The sequence below is a fragment of the Diabrotica undecimpunctata genome, chromosome 5, assembly GCF_040954645.1.
Source record: "Diabrotica undecimpunctata isolate CICGRU chromosome 5, icDiaUnde3, whole genome shotgun sequence".
Lineage (NCBI taxonomy): Eukaryota > Metazoa > Arthropoda > Insecta > Coleoptera > Chrysomelidae > Diabrotica > Diabrotica undecimpunctata.
Genome location: NC_092807.1, coordinates 32,758,643 through 32,783,323, shown reverse-complemented (window position 1 = coordinate 32,783,323; position 24,681 = coordinate 32,758,643). Strand labels below are relative to the sequence as shown.

Sequence of the window (24,681 nt, the reverse complement as noted above, 5' to 3'; positions counted from 1 at the left end):
TTGCTTTCATTATCACTGCAATGATTTGGTTACTGATTAAGATAAACAGTTGCTAGGGAAGTTCAAGATGGATGAATTAAATCCAAATATCAGGTATTTATGGTTGGAGTGGATGCTAAGGTTAAGTCGTTTTTGGAGTTCTGACAATCACCAAAAAGAAACTTCTTCCGTATTATTTAAATTTCTAAGTGGAGAGTTACCATTAGAGGTATCAAGGCAGCGTTTTCAATAAACATTTCAGAAACTTGGTAGCAGTTTTTCAAAGCTGCGTTAGTAGCAGTCATTACATCCATTTGATCACTACTAATCTTGATCTTGATAATCGATTCTAAGTTTAATTTATTTTGTGCATACTCATTATTCTAGTTTTACTTTTTTTACATCCCGTTAATAAAATAATGTGTGAAAAACTTTAAAAATTGAGAAATTACTAACTGTGAACATGTTCACATCTTTATACACGCACACCCTTACACATTCCTCAATAGCCACACCCTCACATACAAAATACACACACAATCTCCACGCCGATGGTCTCCAATACACGCTTTACGCAGTCTACGGCGTCTATTGGAGATAGAATTACTCTTTTTTAACTATTTTCGATTGTAAGATAGTTTTTGACCTTCAAAGTTTATTCAAAGTAACGAAAATGAACAATTTTCCTACGGCGTGACGCTGTACGCAACCTACAGCGTCTATTGCCGACCACCAGCCTATACAGTGTGACAAAGCCAAATGAAATAAATACATTATTTGGTAAACCGGCGAAATAAAGTAAAAATTTCGAAACATGTCGATTTTTATTTTTAAATTATGATTTTTTGGCATATATCATACTAGTGACGTCATCCATCTAGGCGTGAGGACGTAATTGATGATTATTTTAAATGAGAATAGAGGTCGTGTGCTAGCTCATTTGAAAGTTTATTGAATTCTGTATTCAGTAATATAAACATTAACATAATTATTTATACAGGGTGTCAAAAAAACATTTTTTTGGTCAAATTAATTTACAAAAAACAAAAAGCAAGGATTGTAATTTATTTAATTCAAAATACATTTTACTGCTATCATAAAACAAAAAAAAATGATTATTTGAGAAGAAAACATTGTGTTTTACTTAAATTCAATGTTTAAGCTGCCACTCACCTGCCTCCTGGCAGTTTGAACATTTAATTTATGCGAAAAGCAATGTTTATTTGTGAAATAAACATTTTTTTATAATTTATAAGAGCAGTGTAATGTATTTTGAATTAAATAAATTGCATACATTCTTTTTTTTGTGTCAATTAATTTAATCAAAAAAAAATATTTTTGAATACTTTGTACAAATAATTATGTTAATGGTATATATATATACAAGGATTTCAACAGTTTTCACTGTATTCCTTCACTCAACCGATTTCTCCAATTTTACCTGTTTAGCCAGTCCCCTTCCTGTAGGTTTCTTTTACTCATTGTTTCGTCCACTTCATCTCTGAAAGATCTTCGGGGTCTGCCTCTCTTTCACCTTCCTATCGGGCTCCACTCTGTTATTCTATTTATCCACCGATTTTGGTCTGCTCTTCTGACATGTCCGTACCAGGTTAACCTCTTCTGTTCGATGTAGTCTATTATGTCGGAGTTCATTCCCATTCTCCTCTTAATCTCCATGTTCTTTATTCTATCTCTTAATGGTTATATTACTGAATCTGTTAATGGTTATATTACTAAATAGATGATTGAATAACCTCTCAAATGAGCGCTACGCTACCCTTATTATCATTTAAAAAAATCATCAGTTACGTCATCACGCCTAGATGGATTACGTCACTAGTATGATATACATATGCCAAAAAATCTTAATTTAAAAAAAATTGACCTGTTTCGGGTTTTTCTTTTCTTTAAGTCACCAATTTACGAAATATTGAAATTATTTTATTTGGCTTTAACACCCTGTATACACTCACATAGTCCCTCGTATACACACACCTACGCAACATACATACCTCCTTAAAACCCATAACCTCAATATTATTATACAGATCCAAGCACCCTCTTTTAAATTGAAATTTATTAAGTATTATTTGCTAAAATACACATTCTCGCAAAGTATAGCAGGTAATAATGCCATAATAGAATACAGTATAATTCCCACAAACAACAAATTAACCATTAAACGTTATTCATGAAAGTAAAACATTAGCTTGCCAGAAACGTTGGCCATTTCTATAATCCGTATAGTTCTTGTTGACATACTTAACCAGTTATCACGAAATTACCAAAACAGTTGAAAACTTCGTATCTTAACTAGATAAATATTGGAACTAAATTAGTGAATAAGCGAGAGGCAGTCGATTCGATTCACTGATATTTAGGCACCAACTAAAGTTTTCGCTTGTCTATAAACAGCAGCAGGTTCACTGTTGGTAACATAACTCTTTTACTATTTCAAGTGTTTATTGGAACACAATTTTTAAAAGTAATAACGAGTCAAAAGGAACTTAGCTCATTTTTATACAACCAGTTTAAAAAAAAAATGTTACTTGGCACCAAAAAATTATGAGACTATCTCAATAACCACAAGCAATACACTTGACCCCTTTTTAAAGAATAGATAGAACCTTCGTATCTATCGTTTTTGCACACAACCCCTATTTTAATAAAGTTTGTAAAGTTTGCAAGTCAAATAAATTGCACACCCACAAAAAAGTACATCTAATTTCATTCATTGTCATACAACTGTCCTCTTACTGTAAAAAATTTAAATAAATTAACACACATTTCTTAAAGATATCTCTTGAATAAATATAAACAACTTTTAATAATTTAAATAATATAAAACATCAATTTCATTTAACAAACAATCATATATACCTTACTCCTATTTCATTTGTTAACATCTCTTTCCTCGAGAAACTTTCTCGGTAATTGTCAGACAGTTACAATACTAACCGAAGATCACCCATCATCAGCAATACAGAATAGGTTGAATCATTACCTAAAAATTCTTGTACCGGTATCATTAAATTTACTTTGTACCGTTTGAACTGAAGATGCTTTGCAAAGTGTAGAAAGCGAATCCGGTCTGGTAGTAAAATTAAATTGATTGTGAGTAAGTCTTATTTTATTTCTTTTACCTATTTGAAATGGACTCACACAAGCAACACATTCATGATTTAAATATTTGTTTATTTCGCAAATCGTATTCTAAATTCAGCCGTATTACAAAACTTATTAACTTTATCACTACATTATGATCCAACACCATAAAGCCAGTACTACACCTTATGGCTGATTAAGACGTACTGAAAGTATTTAGACGGTTACTCAGCCTAAACAGATTATATTTTTATTGTGTACAATTTATTGTACGTCAGGCACATCTGGGTTAAAAGCATTAGGACAAAATATCAGTGCTCCATAATACATTAAGCAATATATACTTTCAAAAAGAGTCAACTGCAATATCAACAAACAAGAACAAAAAAAAAACGAAAACCAAAAAGGTAAAGCATTCTTACGGTATACTGAAAATGTTAGAAATTAAATCGGCAAAAATGAGTATAAAATAATATAAAATATATCTTTAGATGACCGAAGACGATACCAGAAAATCTAAGATCGGCCAAAGATTATAGAGAAGCATTGTCCACAGCTTTTGACAGAAGACCAAGGTTTGCCGTGGTCACTGTGAAAAATTAGCCTTGGTAGAACACACTATCAAAAAAGACAAGCAGACACTTTAATTTGAAGGAACACAGGTGTTTAATAGAATAACTACTACTCGGAATGTGTTGGAAGCTTATGGAAATTTAAAAACAACCGAATAATTTTAATCGTATAGAAAAGGTTCAGCATGTAAACAGGATATGGCACACAAGGCTCTCCCCAGAGACAACGAACATTTCAATACTGATTCGAAATAACCGAGAAATCCCGGTACGCACACGACGCAACGCCTACATATCGCACCTTGAGAACTATAAATGCTTAAACTATTAACTGCTAAAAAATCCTAAACTGAGTTGACTATGAGGAATTATTAAAAAAAAAATCTCTTTTTGGGGCTATAAGGCATTAGTTAATACTTGCACTCTATACCCTTAAATGCTGTATGTCATGGGTTAATTAAAAAAAATAATTGGGAACTGTAAAGGATTATTTGAAAATAATTCTTTATTTTACTTAAACTATTTTCACGTAGTCAAAACTATAAGGCATTATTTGCACATAATTCCCTACAGTTTGTAAAGTTGGCAACACTGTTACACATACATCAATCAAGAGCTGCCAATAAAGGCGTGTTTTGCCTTTAAGTAAAGTACGTTAGTACCGACTAATCTGTTGTTGTGCCTTCGTTATTCATTTACATCTTGATTTCGTTTGGTGTAGCTTTTATTTTTGAGTAATCTGTAGCAAAAGTTTGATATTGATGAAAAATGTGTGCTAGAAGACTGCAATTTTTAGAAGATATCCGAAATAAGTGTACTGAACGTGTAAGTATGATTATTATTACCAATATTATAACCTATAATTACTTACTGTTCCTCTGGTGGGTGGCTTTCCTAGGAACGACTAATACTGAGTGTTTTTTATTTATTTATTTATTATTTGGGTATTTAGCAACACGAATTTAAATAATTAAGTATGTCAAGTTTCAATGAATGCACAGTTATATAGGTAGTTTAAATTGATAATTAATTAGTTTAAATTTTAATTCAGTTACCACCCTTGCTAGAAGAAGGGACTTTATTCTCAAGAGAAAATGAAATTCAAACAGAAATTTCAGAGTTTGAAAGAGTTGGCCGAGAAGATAGTCCTACAGAAATAATCTCAGAGAGAGATACGTGGAAGAATGGAAATCCATCAACAATGTTAACTGACAAAACTGCAAGTCGTGGAGAAGAGCTGTTCCAAGCAAAAATAGCCTCTGAGGTATGTTCGTAGCGCATTCTTTTTTATTAGAATTCAATATTTGTTCCTACTTAAATAACTGGATTGATGGCCTCTTTATATTAGTTTTTTTACTCCAGTTGATTATTGTTGTAGAAGCGTAATTTCATAATCGATCATCTGTCCCAATGATTGCGAGAAGCCTGTGCTACTAAATGGGAATAATATCTAATTAAAATTAAATTAATAAAACTAGTGCCATGATATGATGTTTACAATTAATTTTATTTGTAGTTACGGGATATTAAACTTTTTGTTTTATTTTAGATCACCAGTAGTTTTTCTGGCTGTAGTGGTGTGAACCTAGATCAAGACCATCGAACTGGCAGTGATCATCAAACAATTGTAAATACCTAAGTCATTCATCATCATTCTTAGTACCTATGTTGCCAGTACTAACCACAGTAATATTCGCTTTTTACAATTATTTTATTTTACAGGATGAATCTTCACTATTATCAGCATTCAGCGATGACAGCATTGATGATCCAACATGGTGGCCGGTACTGCCACATGAATCAAGCGGTGAAAATATTACCGAAGAAGATGCCATCATCGAAAAAAATGTTGATAAAAACTTACAAGTTGGAGCAAGCGTGGTGAATGAAGATTTAAATGCAGAAAATACAATGTCAGTCAATGCAATGGATGAAGAGGAGAAAAAAAATACAAGGAAAAGGAAGCGCCAGCCAGAAAAATGGAAGAAAACTTTGACGAAGACACAAAGAAATTTAGGACAGGCTTAGACTAATGCCAAAAATGGTCAAGTTCCTGCTAGAGGTATGAAAAATAGGTGCAATGAAAATAAATGTAAATTTAAATGCAATACAATAAAAGATGAACAGAGAATCCAGCTGTTTACAAAATATTGGAGCTTTGGAGACCTCATGTTAACATGTGACTTAAGAAATCAGACATCTTTAGAGATATATTTAATACAGAGTTTAGTATAGGATTCTTCACACCGAAAAAGGATCAGTGTTCACTTTGTGAGTCATACAAAAATGCAAGCGAGAAAGAAGTTCTCAGATCTGAATTTGAGAAACATCGTCACGAAGTTGAATTAAGTAGAAAGGAAAAGACCAAAGACGCCGCATTAGCAAAAGCTGAAGAATGCATAACAGCATGCTTCGATTTACAAGCTGTGTTGCCTACTCCGTGTGGTGAAATATCAAGCTTTTATTATAAGCGACGACTTTCTACATTCAATTTTACAATTTTCGATATCGGAAAAGGACTGGGACATTGTTTAATTTGGTATGAGGGCATTGCTCATCGTGGTACCAATGAAATTGGAACATGCCTTTTTCAATACCTGCAGGACATAGGAAACGGCACCAACGTGGTGTTCTATTCAGATAATTGTTCCGGACAGAACAAAAATAAGTTTATACTCGCCTTATACGTATACGCAGTGCATACATTTAATATACCTAAAATAACACATAAATTTCTGATTACTGGACATTCCCAGAACGAGGGAGATAACATGCATTCCCTCATTGAAAAACAACGAAAGCGCGTTCTTAAAGGAGGTCCTATTTATGTACCAGCCCAATGGGTAACCGTTATCCAGTCAGCTAAGAAAAATGGACCACCATTCAAAATAAATGAAATGTGCACTGATGGATTTTATGACCTTAAACACTTATGTTCAATGATTGGCAACAATTTCAACATTGATGAAGACGGAAACAAAATCACATAAAATGATATTAAAGTTTTGGAGGTAGAAAATAACAGGCCATTTTCCTTCAAAGTGAAGACTAGTTTTGAAGGACCCTTCAAAACAATAAACCTGCGTCGCCGATTAAGGGTTCAGTTTACTGAACTAGAAAAGTTAGAACTAAAGACAGCATATGATACTGCACCAGGTATTACTGCAGTTAAAAAGAGAGATCTCTTATCTTTATGCGAAACAAATGCAATTAAACCCCAATACCATGATTTTTTTAATAATTTAGTAGTTGGAAATGATTCACCATAATATTAATGATACTTGCGATATAAGTATGTATAATAATATATTATTGTATTGTCTGATGATACGTTTTCATTTTCTGTGTAGCTTGTAATTTTTATTACATACTGTTTTTTTGTCTGTTATAAAGTTACAATTGATTTGATTATGTGCAATTTTATTATTTCAGTTCAGAGCTATAAGAAATTATTTGTAAAATCTACCAAAAATCAAACATTTTTTTAATACGTATTATTTGGGATTAAAGCCCCTTAAAATTGATTATTTTTATTTCCAAAAATTTTGGTTCAACATTTAATATCTTAAGAGTAAAAAATTTTTTAGTGTTAAAATATTTTTAAATTCCCATTATCTCAGAAAGATATTATTTGCAGTTAATGCTCTATAGTTCTGAAGGTGCGATATAGAGCAGGTATTTGAGGAATGTCATCAACAGTTCAGGAGTGACAATGCAAAGTTACGCCTACGTCTCCTCCCGTATCGTTTTGATTATGTCTCCGCAGTTACAGATGAAACGTCAAGAATAATCAATTCCTAAACACCACCTATAAACCCGATAAAAATTGTTAAAAAAACACCTGCCGCGAAAGTAACCGGTCGAGTCATTGGAGTGTTTATAAATAATTTGACACACACATTATTTAAAGCGAAAAATCAAGTTTTCGATTTTACAGAATTTATCAACCACTCCTCGTATTTTTAGATTATGAACCTGAAATATTATTATTATTCTACTTCATCTCGATCAGTTGTGTTTTGATTACGATTGTTTATATGTTGGTTTGCATTCACCAAGAGTTGGGTATCGATTAGACATGTTTAAAATATACAAATTTTTGATTTACAAAAGCATTTATTCAGGTAAGAGAAATTATTATCTTATCATAATTATCTCTATCACATAATTTTCATGAATTCAATACATTGCATACCGAAGAATGCAGATAAAGAAAGATAAAAGGAAATCAAATATAAGTTTTATATATAAACTGTGTGTATATTTATGTAGTTCTATTGTTAGTGGTTAGACGCTTATCATGTAAGTATTACAATGATTTTACTCTACTGCAGATAATAGCCCAATAATATTACAAATTTAATTATGTCAACATATGTTATTAAATCGTGTTATATAATTGGCAAATATATTAATTATTACAGTTAAAATACTAAATAAAATCAAAAATTTTTAGTTTTATAAAGTTATTATTAAAACTTAAATGTCAATTATTCGGAACTTATTTATTTGTCCTTTTATATTTTTACTTTTATTTTACTTTAATTATTTGGTTTAATTATTGTGCCGGACAAGCGGCAACGTAGTTATCAGTACAGTATCTTAAATTTTATTGAAATCAATCCTAAACGTTGAATGGCACAAGTTTGGTTTTTTTTTCAACAAATCACTCTTGTACAGAGATTTTAGATGTTAGGACTTTATAAGCCTTAACAATCATGTTGCTTAAATTGGACACTTCCGTTACAACTTAAGTAAGTTTTTTAATACACATATAGCTACTTGTAAATTGTATATAGCCTCCTTTTGTTTCTGTGGTCATCAGGTACTTAAACCTTTTCCCCTTATATCTCTTGTTGAGCTTCACTGCGATTTTCCTGACTATTGCTTAGTAGTTTCTCTTCATCTTTAAAAATACGGTCTTCAAAGGGATCCAGTTCTACTAAGTCTACATTGTTCCTGTTTCATGTTTGTTTTGTTGATTCCTAGCCCCTTTTTAGCTCACGATAAGCTTAGATGTGACAACTCCTGGTAGAGACGTATATGCCAGGAGAAGACAAGAGGAATCGGAGCTCGTTTTCCGAAGTCCACATAGTTGGCAATATATAATACAGTAGCGACTAAGTAACTCCCTAGCACCGCCACCTAGATTTTACGGTTTAAGCCTTTCGCCGCCGTTGCTGGTCAATCAAAGGTAAGCTCCACATCCATAAATACTTTATCATTACAAGCGACATCGATGCCGTACATACTGATCCGGTTTCCACTTGCTAGTATTACTGTTTTCTGATTTCTGAAGCGGCCTTAAAGAATAGTTTTCGCAGGTGGCCATGGATCAATCCCCAGCGCCGGAAAACATCTAGATATTTTTAAATAACTACAGTGCCCAGGTCGACTCAGCCTAAATAAAATGGGTACCTTGGTAAAACCAGGGGCAATATTAGGTGATTGAAGTACTATTATGTTGCCTTCGTTGTATACAGTAGGCCCAAGACTACCCTGCTATAATCCCAAAGCCGCACACGCTCACAGTCGGACGAAATATTAAAAAGGTGGCCAAAAGTATTTTCGACCATTAAGTTATCTACGAGGAAGTTCGCACTATTGAATTCCTGTCATAGAAACAGCCGGCCAATTCATTTTCAAGTTGCAGTTATTCTAACACGCTATATTTTCGTTAGCAAGGCGTGGGACCAGCTTAGCATAAAACGTAGTGCGTCTATTTGCTAAGTGCGACCAATTTTTTTTCTCCAGTGATATCAGATATCAGATATAAAACATGGATAATGTTTCTCCATTTATTTACTTTGTTTTTCAATGATTTACGCTTGTAAAAAGAAATAGTATCAATAGTTTGTTTATAAAAAATTTATATACAGAAATATGTAAAAATAAAACAAAAATTTCGTTACAAATAATCGAAAAGTTATGTATAAGGCCGCATTAGGCTAAATTTACCATATTTCTATAAAGTATAGCTACTCCGGTAATAATTACCTTTCGGAAATTAAATTTTAATGTGTCAATATTTATGAAATGTTTAAAAAGTGATATAAACGTATAGTTTTAATTTATGTGATGCATCATCGGCTAAGTTCAACGATACTGACGCAATGGTAAAAACAATCGTAAAAGCTGACCATTATAAACTAGGATTGTGAACTCTAAAAGCATGAACATTCGAATGTTGCATGCATAGATCCTTCCAAAGTGACATACAAAAATAGCAAGCACATAAAGCCGAAGACAAAGATGTGGAACAAAAAAGAAAGCTTTTTATTCAAGAAGGGTTTCAAAAAGAATTGGGACTGCTCATAGGCATGCCATGACATATTGATGGAAACACAGTTCGACGTTTCTGTCAGGATACGAATATATCAGATCGTATAACTGGATTCGACGAAGAACTGCTCCATCGTTTTATATTATTTTAGCAATAATTTAAAGTGCATAACTGCACTATAGTACTGTGTCTGACTCGCCAGTTATAACTTAGACACTTATATGATATGTAGTGATTGACCTCACTTGTTTGTTCTTTTTCTCCAAGCCATTTCTCGAATGGAGGATGGTGTTCTTAAACATCTTTTTCTTTTATTAAATGGTTCATACAGACAAGGTTTTCACCTACTTTTTCATATATTTTTTAAACTTACCGCCTTATTGCATTAGCGTTTGATAACTCGCCTTGTTGTGTGTCATGTTTTGACTTCAAGGACACTGTCTTTTCACGTAATAGTTATGGGAATCTGAAATGTGCTCCTATTTGCCGGGTTCCTGCTATTAGCATTGGAAGCTTTTGTGGTAACTAAAGATAAAATAAAGTAAATTAATATCATACTGTTGGAAATGTAATCTTATGATCTTGTTAGTTCTCGGCAAATACTTATTTTTTACATAAGTTTTTTACATACTTTTTAAATTACATGTACTATAACCACATGGTCTTTTGCTGTGCTATGTTAGAATCAAATTGTAAACTGTATTTAGTGTCAACTGATTGTTTATATACAACCTAAGTATTTAATGTCTAGTTTCTTAAGCTTCTTTACATTTTACACCATTGACTGCTACATGTCTTTTTAAGGTAACACATTTATATTGACTTTTCAATGGATGTTGGTTTTTCATATTGTGCTTTTTAGATGAACTGATGATGCTTTCTAATTAGGAAGCGAAACGTCTTCAAATAAATAGATAGCCTACTTCTTTGTCTTTTTTCTCCACCTTTTGACCGAAAAACCCACCACTCTTCGAGTGATCCTTATTTATATATATATATATATATATATATATATATATATATATATATATATATATATATATTAAGGATCACTCAAAGAGTGGCGGGTTTTTCCAATGGAGAAGACCAAGTTCCATTTTATCATTTTGTTCTATTCTATGCAGTTAATAATTTTTATAGTTCAGGTTCTAAGTGTTATTAGAAACGGCTCTTTTTAATATTTTTGGCAAGTGGAGGCTAGTACCTACGATATTTTATTGGAGTGGTTTCGAGAATGTTCCAGTACTCATCATGATGTTCGTTGCCTGCTATGTTTAGAAGTTTAGCAGGCGGGAATGGAACTGCTTTCTGAATTGGGTTTTGAATTTCTGATGAGTACGTGTCCTCGTAGCTGGCAGGTTTTTTTGAGAATCTCCTTTGATCTGTTGTTCAAGACATTTATGGTGGAGGGAACGTATCTCTTACTGAGATTGAGTATCCTATCATGGATAGAATCGATGTTTGCTATTTGATGGATTAGCGCTGACGGAAAGTCGTGGTTTTTACCTATGACTTTCATTAGGATTTTTTTTTGTGGCCACGAGTTGGTTGTGTTGTCTTTTGTTAAGTAGAGTTTCGCTCTGTACTCAATAATTGGTCTCACAAAGTTCTTATAAGTGTGTAGGAGAGTACCTTGTCTAGTATTCCCAAATTTGGCACACATTGCTTTTGAGGAGTCTGGCTCTCTTTCTTACTCTGTCGAGGGTGTTTCTGAACTCAGTGTTTCAGTTGAGTGTCTTTTGAATTCAACGCCTAAGTAGGATACTGACGGTCTGAAATCGCGCCTTTCTCCATTGAGCATTATGTGGTTTCTTTATTCCTGCACGCGGCGGGAGCATTTGGGATGCCCGAACAGAATTTACTGAGTTTTTGCTAGATTCAATGTCACTTTCCATTTATTGCACCATTCGTCTATTTGGTCGACTTGTGCTTGAGCTCGATTGAACACAGAATTACCTCTTCCATCTGGCCAGGGAGGTTCTGAGAAAAGTAGGGCTGTGTCGTCAGCGTATAGCAGAATACTCTCAGACGAATTGTAAGGGGATGGGTTTTTAAAATCGGAAAAAATGCGTGGATCTGATGGCCATTTTTAAGGCAGTTGAAGTAATGCATTAAAATAAGCATAACATTAAAAGAAAATTCGAAGGTAATCAGTTTACGAATTACTTAGTTTCTCAGCAAAATTAAAGATAAAAATCAAAATTGGAGAAATAGCAATGAGTTGGTAGGAGAATATCGACAAACCTCGTATTTCTCAAGCCAATAGAAGGAGCAGAAAAGATTTACCTGATTAGAGGTTTAAAAAATAAATATGGCTATTTTATTCCATAAAATTACAGTAAAAACACTTTAAACGCGTTTTCCTCGAAATCACATTTTTCAAAACTAAGATCAAAATCTACCACATCACTCTCAGTAAACCAATTTTTTTGGTACTTTATATATGCGACTACCAAAAAAACCTCTAATAAGTTAAAAAATCACCACACCTTTTTAGTACAGGGTTAAATTCACCTCCAAAACAGGCGTTTTTTCCAACTTTTTATAAAATCATGTATAAAGGCCCTTAAACTATAAAAGAAAATTAATTTTTCAAAGGTTTATTTAGTCTCACGAATTAAATCCCGTTGGAATTTAAAAAAAAAATTGTTACAGAGTGACGCCCATTTTGGAAGACTAACTTTGCAGTGGTGTAAATCAATTAAAAGTGTCAAAAAAATATTTTATTGTATACTTCAAAACCTTATTAACAACAAATAGACAAAATTATAACCATAAATATAATAGTTTTTTTTTAAATTGTCTTTTTTTTTCTAATTTAAAGTAGTCCAAAATTTTTATATGTCTCTTTAGAAGGGCTAGTTCATTCAAACTGTTTGATCTCCATTTTGTGGATGGGTCTACCCAGAAAAATTGTCAAAAAATTATATCCTCTTCCTAAGAGCCCCAAATCATGTTTTTTTCGTTATAAGACAAGAGATCTTTCTGTTTTCGGTGCATTAATGTATTCTTAGTATTGTGGAAATCTCTGCGAGCTCTTTCTCAATTCAACAATTCAAATGTGGTTCCAGATCAAATAAATTGTACTTCATTCATTATAGTTTTGTTTGAATGATTTTAAATTTATTTATTAAAAAAATTTATTTTTATAAATAATGGCAGTTCTCATCTTATTTACTTTGTTATTTGAAAAAAAAAAATTAAAGCACACGTTGTTCAAATCTATGTTTTTTACATGAAACCTGTGAAATCATTAACGCTTTGATTGATTTTTTATCAAGAAGGTTCAGAAAAAAACAATTACTGATAAATTTAGAACAATTTAAAAATCCTAATCTGCTTTAAATTAAAAAATGTGGGTAATTATTTTCTAAAGAATGTGTTAGAAGTGACGAGTAATTGACGCTATCTCCTTATCTGATAACGTAATTCCTTTACTCACTGATTTGATGATCTAGCAAATACGTCGAATAACTTTGAATTACAATAGTTTAGGCAACAAATAATAAATGTATTGCCTGTAGTTAAAAAGCAGACATTATAATAAATTATTTAAAAGAAGCTAACACGAACTTATCTATAAACAATAATAATAATAAGCAGGTGTGTTTGAGCTTTAGATAAAAAACTGATGAATATTTTAGCTGGAATTTGGATTGTTGTTTTATTATTACTTTTGGATAGGCGAATTTTTGCTTTTGGATTTTTCGCGAATTTTGTATTTTCCTTTTATTGTAGATTGTAAAAGTTAAAGGAGTTAATTGATCAAGTAGAAACACTCTGATCTGAAAGATCTATAGTTCGTTTCAGAGATAAATTTGTTATCTGGTCAGGATCTATTCAATATAGTAGTGGCGTTGGTGAAAAATTGCCTACAGTTCCTCACAATATATATGGCTGTTTCTTTTGTACTTTTACAGAATCTGCAAGGTGCTCCGTTCACTTTGCCCATTTTACAGAGATGATATTTGAATAAACAGTGTCCAGTTGCAACAACTGAGTTCAGTCGTCTAAAAAAATACTTATCTTCTCTTAGCAATTTGATAGTCGTTATAACATTTTGACTTGCTTTGTCTTAGAATATTTTCCCAGTAGTCTACATTAGGTTTATTTTTCCAGTTTCGGAAATATTTTCACTATGCGTATTTTTTACACAGGTATACATACACACACACATACACACACACACACACACACATACCCACACACACACACACACACACACACACACACACACACACACACACACACACACACACACACACACACACACATACACACACACACAGATATATATATATATATATATATATATATATATATATATATATATATATATATATATATAACAACGCATGTCTTCCAAAAACTTAATTATTCCTCTTAATTTTTTCCGGTCCCTTACTTTTTCTCTTTTGACAAGTCTTGACTTTCAACCTTTGCTTTTTGGAGGTCTTTTTCTCTTTTTTTTTTCTCATTTCTTCCTTCTTCAATATTGTTTGAACATTTTGGTTATCTGATATTCGTATTATGTGACCAAGCCATTTATCACTTTATTATTATTTATCATTATTTATTTATTCGTTCGCCTTTTGCTAATATTCTCTGCCGTCCCTATTCCTCCGAAAAATTTTCTAAGCACTACTTGAACCACACACCATTGAAAATAGTCCTTTCTGTGCTTATATTTGATCTTCTTATGATTTGAATTTAATACTAAGGTGAATAAATTCGTTGATAAGGGTCCATTTGTTTTACACAATTCACTGTGAACTGCCTTAAAAAGTTTTCTTCCCTTTTTACCCTATTTTTCGTGTATTTGAGCGTCATTGTTACTATCCTTATAAGCTTTTCTGGTATTCTTAATATTCTTACTGCCTCATCCTTTGGTTTATGGAGTGGTATGCCTATTTAAAATCGATTAATAACATATGTAATCCAAAGTTTTATTTGTAGCTATTATTTTCAATTAATTTTAACATATTTATTTGATCGATAGTTGTTCTTCCTAATTTAAATCCTACCTAGTATTCTCTAATGTCTTTTCTAAGAAATATTCTCTCTTTCAATCTTTCATCGCCTTTCTTAAAAATCTTAGCTGAGATACCAGTTTTTCCTACCCTTTGGCTATGTTAAAGGTCTTTTATTATTTATTAAACTTCTTTTAGAGTTGGTGTCTCGCACATTCCTTCTTCATCTTCTTACCAATTATCACTTCCCTCTAGTTCCTGTTGTTGGTTTGTATTTCATACTTAGTACGTTTGTATTTTCTCTTTCTCTTGGTATTTTTGTCCTGTCACTTTTTACCAAAGCACTTCTACATTCTTTATCGAACCAGTCTTAAAGTCTCTTTATATGCACTTTTCATATACACTTTTCTGCTGCAATAAATGCCCTCCAGTTTATCAGTTTTCATTTAGTATAAGCATTTTCCTAGCAGCGTTTAAACATCATATTATATTCGTATAATTTCTTTAAGTTACACGGTCATAAAATTATTTTTCTTCCTATGGCCCTTTTGCTCTGGAGCTTTCCACGTATTACCAATTAAAGCACCTAGCATATCTGTCCACGTAGAACATGTCTCAGACATTGCAACTTTCGTATTTTTGTGTTATTCATTATTTCTTTTTATTTGTTAACTGTTTTCATGGCTTCCTTTTTTTTCTTACATGTTATATAACTACCTTTCTCATGGTTCTAAAACTACTTTCTTATGGCGTGTATAATATAAATAGAAGAAATCAACAACAAGAATATACCAACAATAGCGGAGTAATGGGAGGTCAAAAAACAACTCAGTCTATATAGTCTATATAGTCTATATTATTTTCTGTATTCCACGATCTTGCTCATCAGTCTCTGGCGGTTTTGAGACTGTCCTCCAATATAACAGTAACGTCTGCATACCTAATATTGTTAACCGGTATTCTTTCTTTCGGAAGGGATTTTACGAGAAACTGGAAAGCACTTACAGACAATGTCAGAACAACGACATAAAAATTATTATTGGTAATTTTAACGCTAAAGTCGGCCAAGAGACTATTTACCGACCCATGATCGGCGAGCATAGTCTTCATGCTGTCAGTAACCAAAATGGTTTACGCCTGATTGAACTCGCAGCATCATTGGGAATGGTGGTAGTAAGTACATGTTTTCCTCACAAAAATATCCATGAACCACATGGCAATCACCAAACGGTCAAACAAAAAATCAAATTGACCATGTACTAATTGATAGTCGACATTTCTTGGACGTACTAGGTGTAAGAGCATGTAGAGGTGCTAATATAGACTCCGACCACTACCTTGTAAAAACAAAACTCAGGGCTCGTATATCAAACGCTAAGAAGGGCCAGAGCACAAAATCTACTAAATATAATACTGATGTGCTAAAATCTGAAGACGCTAGGGATAACTACAGGAAAATTTTAAATGAAGAGCTGACAAGAATTGACGGAAATATAAGTATAGAAGAACACTGGACCAAATGCAAGGAAGCTATCCATACAGCAGCTAAAGGCTTTTTAAAACCTAACGAGGCTAAAATAAACGAAGATTGGTTTGACGAAGAATGTAGATCCATTAACCAAAAGAAAAATGAAGCATATAAGATACTTCAGCAGCGCAGAACGAGATCAAACCTGGAAGACTATGAAAATCTTACACGATAAGAAAAAAGGACGTTTAGAATAAAAAAGAAAGAGCCATACGAAAACGTTCTAAACGAGATTGTTAACCACCACAATAGAAAAGACTCCCGAAAATTCTACCAGAAGATAAACAGCTGCAGAAAAGAATTGAAGCCCAGAATAACAGCATGTAAAAACAGAGATGGTTCCATAATTAGTAACTAAGAACAGATACTAAACAGGTGGGCGAATCATTTTGAAGAACTGCTTAGCGATAGTCGTGAAGAAGACCAAGTAGAAATTACTTTGCCTGAAATGGATGAAAACGTTCAAGAGCCGCCCCCACCGAAGAAGAAATTAAAGAAGCCATTTCAAAACCGAAAAATAACGAAGCTTCCGGTTTGGACAATCTTCCTGCCGAACTCTTTAAAAATGGTGGTGACACCCTTATTAAACACATGTATAAATTAGTAACCAAAATCTGGCAATGGAAGGAAACGCCCGCGGACTGGAAATTAGGTGTAATGCACCCTCCTCACAAAAAGGGAGATATGATGGTGTGTGATAATTATAGGGGCATCACCCTACTTAACGTGGCATATAAAGTATTGTCCAACGTATTGTACAGAATATTGAATCCTTATGCTGAACAAATAGTTGGGAACTACCAGTGCGGTTTCCGAATCAATAAATCAACAACAGATCAAATCTTCATAGTCAGGCAGATTCTTGAGAAAACCCTTGAGTTCGGAGTCGACACCCACCACATATTCGTGGATTTCAAAGCCGCATACAACTCAGTCAACAGACAAAAACTTCTACAGGCTATGGTGGAATTTCAAATGCCGCTTCATCTTGTTCAACTAACGGAACTTACACTCACAGGCATAGAGAGTGTAGTCAGAATTCAAAACGACTTTTCAAGACCCTTCCATTGTTAAAATGGACTGAGACAGGGAGATGGACTGTCGTGTCTTTTATTTAACCTTGTACTAGAAAAAGTAATTCGAGAGGGCCATATTAATATGAATGGCACCATCTTTAATAAGTCTGTACAAGTGGTCAAATATGCAGATGACATAGACATTATTGCTAGGTCCACAGAATCTCTAATCGAAGCATTTCGATCACTAAGGGCGTCTGCACTGAGAATGGGAATAAAAATAAACGCATAGAAAACCAAGTATATGTATTGTACTAGATCAGGCAACCAGATACCTAGATTAATAATTGATGATCTGGAACTGGAAGGTGTGAACACCTTCGTCTACCTGGGCTCGCTGCTGACCAAAGACAACAATGTCAGCGAAGAAATTAAAAGAAGAATAATGCTTGCCAATAAGTGCTATTATGGCTTGAGGAAACAGATAGCCCCAAAACTACCCAGAAAAATTTTAAAGTTACCATATATAAAACACTAATAAGGCCAGTGTTAACATACGGCTCAGAAACGTGGTCACTTACACAGAACGACCAAGAATTTCTTAAACGTTTCGAGAGATATTGCATTGTTTGCAATGTGTCTCTGGTCAGAAGATCCTGAGATTATCTAATCACCAGCGTTTGCTAGTTCATTTAGCGTTACCCAGGTTGCACGTGTAGTATTCTACTATGGACGCGAACTAGCTCTACATCCCTGTTTTGTAGTTTATTGAGACCAACTGATTTTGTGTGGGTTGTGTCGTTGATTTTCGTTAGTTTTATTCATATTTTTGCAACTAGGGGATTATGATTAGATGATATATCTGTTCTAGGATATGTTTTAATTCTCAATATGCTCCTCTGATTAATTAGTTCTCAGATAGTCTATTTGGTTTCTGACTATTAGATATTTTCTGTCTTGTGGAGATCTCCATGTGTATATAATTTGTATCTACTAATCCAAAATTTTCAACCAAATTTCTGTTTTTTTTTTAACTTTGACATTCAAAACTGCCATTATAATTATGATTTCTTCTTGTTTTGGCCAGTTCCTGTTATGTAGATTTGTTTCCATGTCATATTTCTATTTCTTGATTTTTTTTTGTCTGGTGTTGATGCATACACTTGTATTATGTTCATTTTTCTGATGTTTATATTTAATTGTAACATCATGACGTGATTAGATACAGTGAGAAAGTTCAAGATATATCGAAAGACGGACTTGTTTAACATTATGCCCACTCCGTTGTTATTCTATCATTCCCTCAAAGAGAAGTTGTTGAGAAATCAATATACCTTACAAAAAGTCTGGCTAATCTTAAAGATATAAATAAAATCAACCTCATACAGATGAAGGACACCAAGAAAAGACCCAACACTAAGACTTCTTAGTCTTCTAATTCTTTATAATATATTTTCTCAATTGAGGTCCTGTTATTAGCCTGTTATGAACTATAAGTTTTGCATCTTTTATTGGAATTTTATTCCCTTTGATTTCTCGTATTGACCGGACTATCGGATAACAGTAGAGTAGCACTTTGACAAAATTTTTAAATCATGAATTTTGATACTATATGCATAATATCGCAGTTCAGTACATTGTGTTTTACAACATCAAAGTGGGTTGTTGTTATCGAATATAACACCGTTTCCAACTATTAAATAATAATATGAACCCATTTTGAATTCGACTACAAATTAACAAAACATCAAAAGTAAAACATTTGAAATAATTGCACAAAATTAAAGTGTGCATTGGAAGTGAAGAAAAAAATACATATGTGGAGTTTACTTTATAATATGTTTCAGCACATTTCTATGTCGAAATATTCATTCCAAGAGGTATTCCAATTTAAAGAGTCTTTATACAGGGGATTATGAAACCTGGATGAACAAGGTTAATATGATACACAAATTATAAGCCTTCGAGATATAGTCATATCATAGAATTCTAAAAATATCACGGGTTCAACGCCTCTCAAACATGGAAGTCTTAGACAGAATAGGTAAAGGCGACAGTAAATTGACGAAGGTGATAAAAGAAAAAACTTGAATATCTGAAGCATATAATAAGAGCTAGCAGACAGATACTGGATACTGCAATTAATACTTAACGGAAAGATCGAAGTAAAAAGAGGAATTGGCAGAAACCTTCGTCAATGGCTTGGCTTTTCAGCAGATCAATTGTTACACGCCGCACAAAATCAAGAACAATATTGGCAAATAGTCATGGAAGCTACCTACGCCTAATTTGGGCACAGTACTCAAAGAAGAAGAGGTACAGAGTGTCTAAAATAACTGTATCCTATAATGAAAGAAGACATTTTAAAAACCTACTTAAATCGATATAATTTTAAAAAGCACTTCGGCTTATGGTGCCCTATCCAATTTGTGGATATTGGCGACAATTCTGGCATACTCCTCTTGGTCTTGTGTGACTCTAAAGAGTGTATGGGCATCGAGGTTTGTCCAATCTCTTATGTTTTTAACCCATGAGTATTTCTTTCTTCCGATGCCTCGTTTTCCTTGTATATTTCCTTTCATACTAAGCTTTAAAAACTGGTACTTGGAATTTCGAAATATATGACCCAGATAAGCAGTTTTCCTTCTTTTTATTATTGGCAGCAATTATCGTTCTCTGTCCATTCGATTAAATGTTTCGACATTTGTTGTGTGATCTGTCCAGGGAATTTTAAGTAGTCTTCTAAATACCCACATTTCAAAGGCCTCCAATCGGTTCATCATATTGGCCTTTATGGTCCAGGTTTCTACACCATATAGCAGTATGGAGTAAATGCAACATTTTACAAAGCGATATCGGAGCGTTAAGTTAAGGTTGCTGTTGCTTAGCAAGGTTCTCATATTCGTAAATGCTGTTCTGGCTTGTATTTCATATTCTGCTATGTATCTCTACGTCTGGATCTAGATCTTCAGTTATCCAACTGCCGAGATATCTGAACTTGGGAACCTTTTGGATGTTCTTATTGTTTACTCTTATATTTAATTGCATATTTCGTGTTCAGCTAACCACCATTCCCTTCGTCTTGCCTATATTAATCTTCAAGCAAAATCGTTCTCCTCCAATGTTTATTCTATCTATTAGTCGTTATAGCGCTCCTTGGCTATCAGCTATTATGACTGTATCATCAGCATAGCGAAGATTACTAATAGTCTCTCCGTTGATTTTGCTTCCATCTTCAGTGTCACTTAAGGCTCTATCAAAAATCGTTTCAGAGTAAAGATTAAAAAGAAGGGGTGACAGAACACAACCCTGTCGTACACCTTTTTCGATTGAGAAATATGATGTAGATTCCAGTCCTACTCTCACAGATGCTACTTGATTCATATAAAGGTTCTTTATGATTTTAAGGTCATTCTCATCTATCGAACGTTCCTGGATCAATTTTACTAATTCTAAATGATTAACAAAATCGAACGCTTTCTGGTAATCTATAAAGCATAATAAGACATATTTTTGCTGGTCTCTGCATTTCTGAAGTAGGACAGTTAAGCTATAAAGTGCTTCTCTTATGCCAAATCCTTGTCTGAAACCGAATTGTGTGGGGCTAATGTATCTTTCATATATGTTGTATATTCTTGTGTGAATTATCTTTAAGGAGAGTTTTAGGAATTGGCTCAATAAGCTGATCATTCGGAATTGGTCGCAACTATTAGCGTTTGGCTTTTTGGGATTGGTATAAAGGTTTATTGAAGCCAATCCTGTGGTATTTGACCAGACCCATAAATGTCATTAAAAAAATCTACCAAGGCGTCTATATTGTCTTCACTTAACATTGTTAGAACCTCTATGTATATGTATGTCGTCTGATGTCGTCTGTGCCTGGTGCTTTTCCCCATTTGCTCTGTTTGATTGCCCTTACAACTTCTGACTTATATTTTGGGGTGGGTTAACTTTTATATTCAGTTTGTCTGAGTATAGTTGCTGTGTATGGTTTCTCCAATGTTGAAGTTGATCCTTGGGATCAGTCTGTTTGTAAACTTAAAGAAAGGAAAATTAGAACTTTATACAAAAATTGTCCGATCTTTTTCGATTTTTTGTAATTTTTTATTAAAGTAATTATTTTTTAAAATAGTTTTGCCTACGGGATAACTATAAGTGGCTATAAGTAGCTACAAAGCACTACATTTCGAAAACCAAATTGTGAATTTTTTCTTCGCACAGCCTATATTATGTCCTTTGATGTATGATTTTTAGAAATAGGACAGAAGCACCAGTTATTTGCTTTTTAAGGATAGCACGTCGATATATCTATGAAATGTTTTAACACTGTGGACTATTATGATTATTTTTGACATAATGGACTTTTATTATTATTTCTGCATGCTGCACAATTTTATTATGTTAATCTTTCATGTCTGAAAAACTTTACTCTTTTGTAAATGTACAAATGAACCAGCTATTGGCCATACTGTTCCAGTTATTGACACGATATAATATTAGTGATTCGCCATCATTTTTTAAAGTAACATTTTACCACTTAACTCGTAAGTTAAGATAGGCAAGTAGATAGGTATTTATTTGGGTAAGCAAGGATTTTGTACTGAGTATGGACACGAAAAAAGAGCATGTCAAAGTAAACTTTAATTTTTTATTCTGACAAGATTCGCAAACATATACTTGATCTGTATCCCCATAGAATATTGTTATGCAAGTCACATGATATGTTCTAAGACACATTTGGCATCTAATGTCTTCCTTACACTCTGTAATATTTAGTATACATAGGTAACACACACCTTTGGAAACTTTTTGATTTTTAAAATGTGACGGAATGTTTGATACCGAGTTTGTATTTTTAAAGCGCGAAAGAATGTTTGATACCGAGTTTCGATTTTCGAAATATGAAGGAATAGTTGATAATAAATTATCAGACAGAATTTTGTAATTTTTCTTGAGAACTGTTTTGTATTATCATCAAATAATTTTCGTTTGGGTTTAGTGTGGGTTGAGATTTAGTGTGGACGAGACATATTTTTGGATATAATCTTAAATTTGCTTTTGGTGTAGGTATATGCTTGAAAATGTCAATATTATTTTGGCTATTTACAGGACTTGATTATTTTGTGTGAGAATAAAATTCTAGTATAGAAACTTTGACAAATTCGGGTAGTGGAGGGTCAAAAACCTTAATAATGTTGCTTCTACTTTCCTGGTGTAAAGGTGATAATACTTTCAATGCTTTTTTTACTCTTTTTGATATTTTGCAATAGAAAAATGAACTTTTACACCTTTTTTAGTTTTGTTGAGGACATTTCTATAGGTTGTCTACTTTCCCCTTCAGACTTATTAGGCCTATTAGTAGGGCAATAACTCGCTCATGTCCAATATAATTGGTGCATTTACCCTATCTTTAAAACATGGGAAATTTTTTGGTGTTTCATGATCTTATAATATATTTAGCATTGAATCTTATCATGTTTGTTATTAGTTATTAGTATTAGAATAATGCTCTTCATGTGTTATTCGTTTTTTTTTTCTAATTATATTAAACAAGTATACAGCTCGTATCTTTTTGAAAACTCCTTTTTTAGAAACATTACTCAAACTAAATTTATTTTATGTATGAGCTGTATTACTTCTTGCTTCTAAAACAAAAATAAAAATTCCTTAAATAGTTTGTTAATAAAAATATGTATTTTAAAACAATACAATTGTCTTAACAGTGTCGAAATTTGGCTTTTCATATTTACTAAAGAGTTGGCAAATATTTAAAAGAATTAACAAATTGTAGATTTTATTCTTTTGTAAGTAAAAACGCCATTTTCAAGGTTACGCAAATATATTTTATTAGTTTTGTTAAATACAAAATATGTCAAATTAAGTGAACTATTATAGAAGTACATTATGTAATATAAATGCAGAAAAGAAAGAAACAAAATAACATGCTGGTAATGTATCGTTTTAATAAAAAGTATAAGATTTTTACATAATCTGACAAAGATATTTAACAAAAACAATCTGTTTTGATTTTTCATGGGAGGCTCTTTAAAATGTCATCAGAAGTTGACATAACTATAGGTATTGTCCACAGACTTTCCATTCTCCATCATCTTTGGATTTATACCTCCAAAGCTATATATAATGTTCTCGATGTACTAATATTTAACACGAAAATAATTGTTGTTGGATATTCCCACATATACAGGTGTTGTGCGTCAAGATAGTTTCTTAACTAGTATGAGATCTGGTTTGTTATGTGCCACTGATTAGTTATAACAGTGAAACAGAACAGTCGACAGAACGTCACCATCGATGACTTTAACTTTGAGTGCGTCAGAGAATTTAAGTATCTTAAAACAACAGTAACTGATGGTAACAATGCCTCACAAGAAGTAAACAATATTATACGAGCCGGTAACATGTCTTTATGCCCTTCAAAACCTTATAAAATCGAAACAAATTACAATACATACAAAGATAAAACTATATAAAACAGTTATAAATCCCGTAGGGATATATGATAGCGAAATGTGGACGATAAGAAAGGCAAACTAAGAGCGATTACGTGTTTGGTAAATATGACCTAAAGAATATCTTTGGACCTAAGCTTGATGAAGCAGCAGGACAATATAGGATAAGAACTAACAAATAGTTCGAAGAACTATATCTACACGCTAACATAATAAAATCAATAAAGTCCAGAAGACTCCAGTGGCAGGATACATCAGCAGACATTCTGATGAAAAAAAGTAAGGCTGGTATGAGAAAAAGCCCCAACTGAAAGAAGACCACGTATGGGCGTAAATAATTGGATGAAGATTGTTCAAGACAGAGAGGAATGGAAGAAAACTCACGAAGGGTTGTAACGCCAGGAACTAACTTAGTTAGTCCGTGAGACCATTAGTCTCAGTATAGTTTGTAGTGTTCAATCTCAAGGATACTATCGCCAATACATTTATATCTAGAAAGATGGCTTTTTTGGAAAAATTCGAGATTAGTAACTAGCTCTTAATGGAGTATATATTCTATTAAAGCATGCTAATTCTCCTATTTTATCACAAGAACCATAAGCACCACTGGGACTCCCGTATTTTCTGGTTTCAATTCCAATATTTCTGGTCTTCAGCACGTTGAATCCAGTTGTGGTCGTTATAGGATGATTCAGCTCGTTTTAAAGTTCCAAAACTTTTTCGTCCTCCACCAATGTTCTGGTGTTATATATTGCCAT

The 24,681-nt window shown here is 32.9% G+C and overlaps 1 protein-coding gene across 2 annotated transcripts in view; it reads left to right on the top strand.

Moving 5' to 3' along the window:
* Window positions 1-7,655: 7,655 nt before the first annotated feature.
* LOC140441259 (ATP-binding cassette sub-family C member 4-like) overlaps window positions 7,656-24,681 on the top strand; it is a 77,613-nt gene continuing 60,587 nt past the window's right edge. The window contains exon 1 of one of the 2 annotated variants that reach the window (XM_072531867.1): window positions 7,656-7,780. The gene's annotated coding sequence lies outside the window, so the exon portion shown is untranslated. Of the gene's footprint in view, window positions 7,781-7,833; window positions 7,959-24,681 lie in introns of those variants that run through there. The other variant, XM_072531866.1, reaches the window with a different exon arrangement.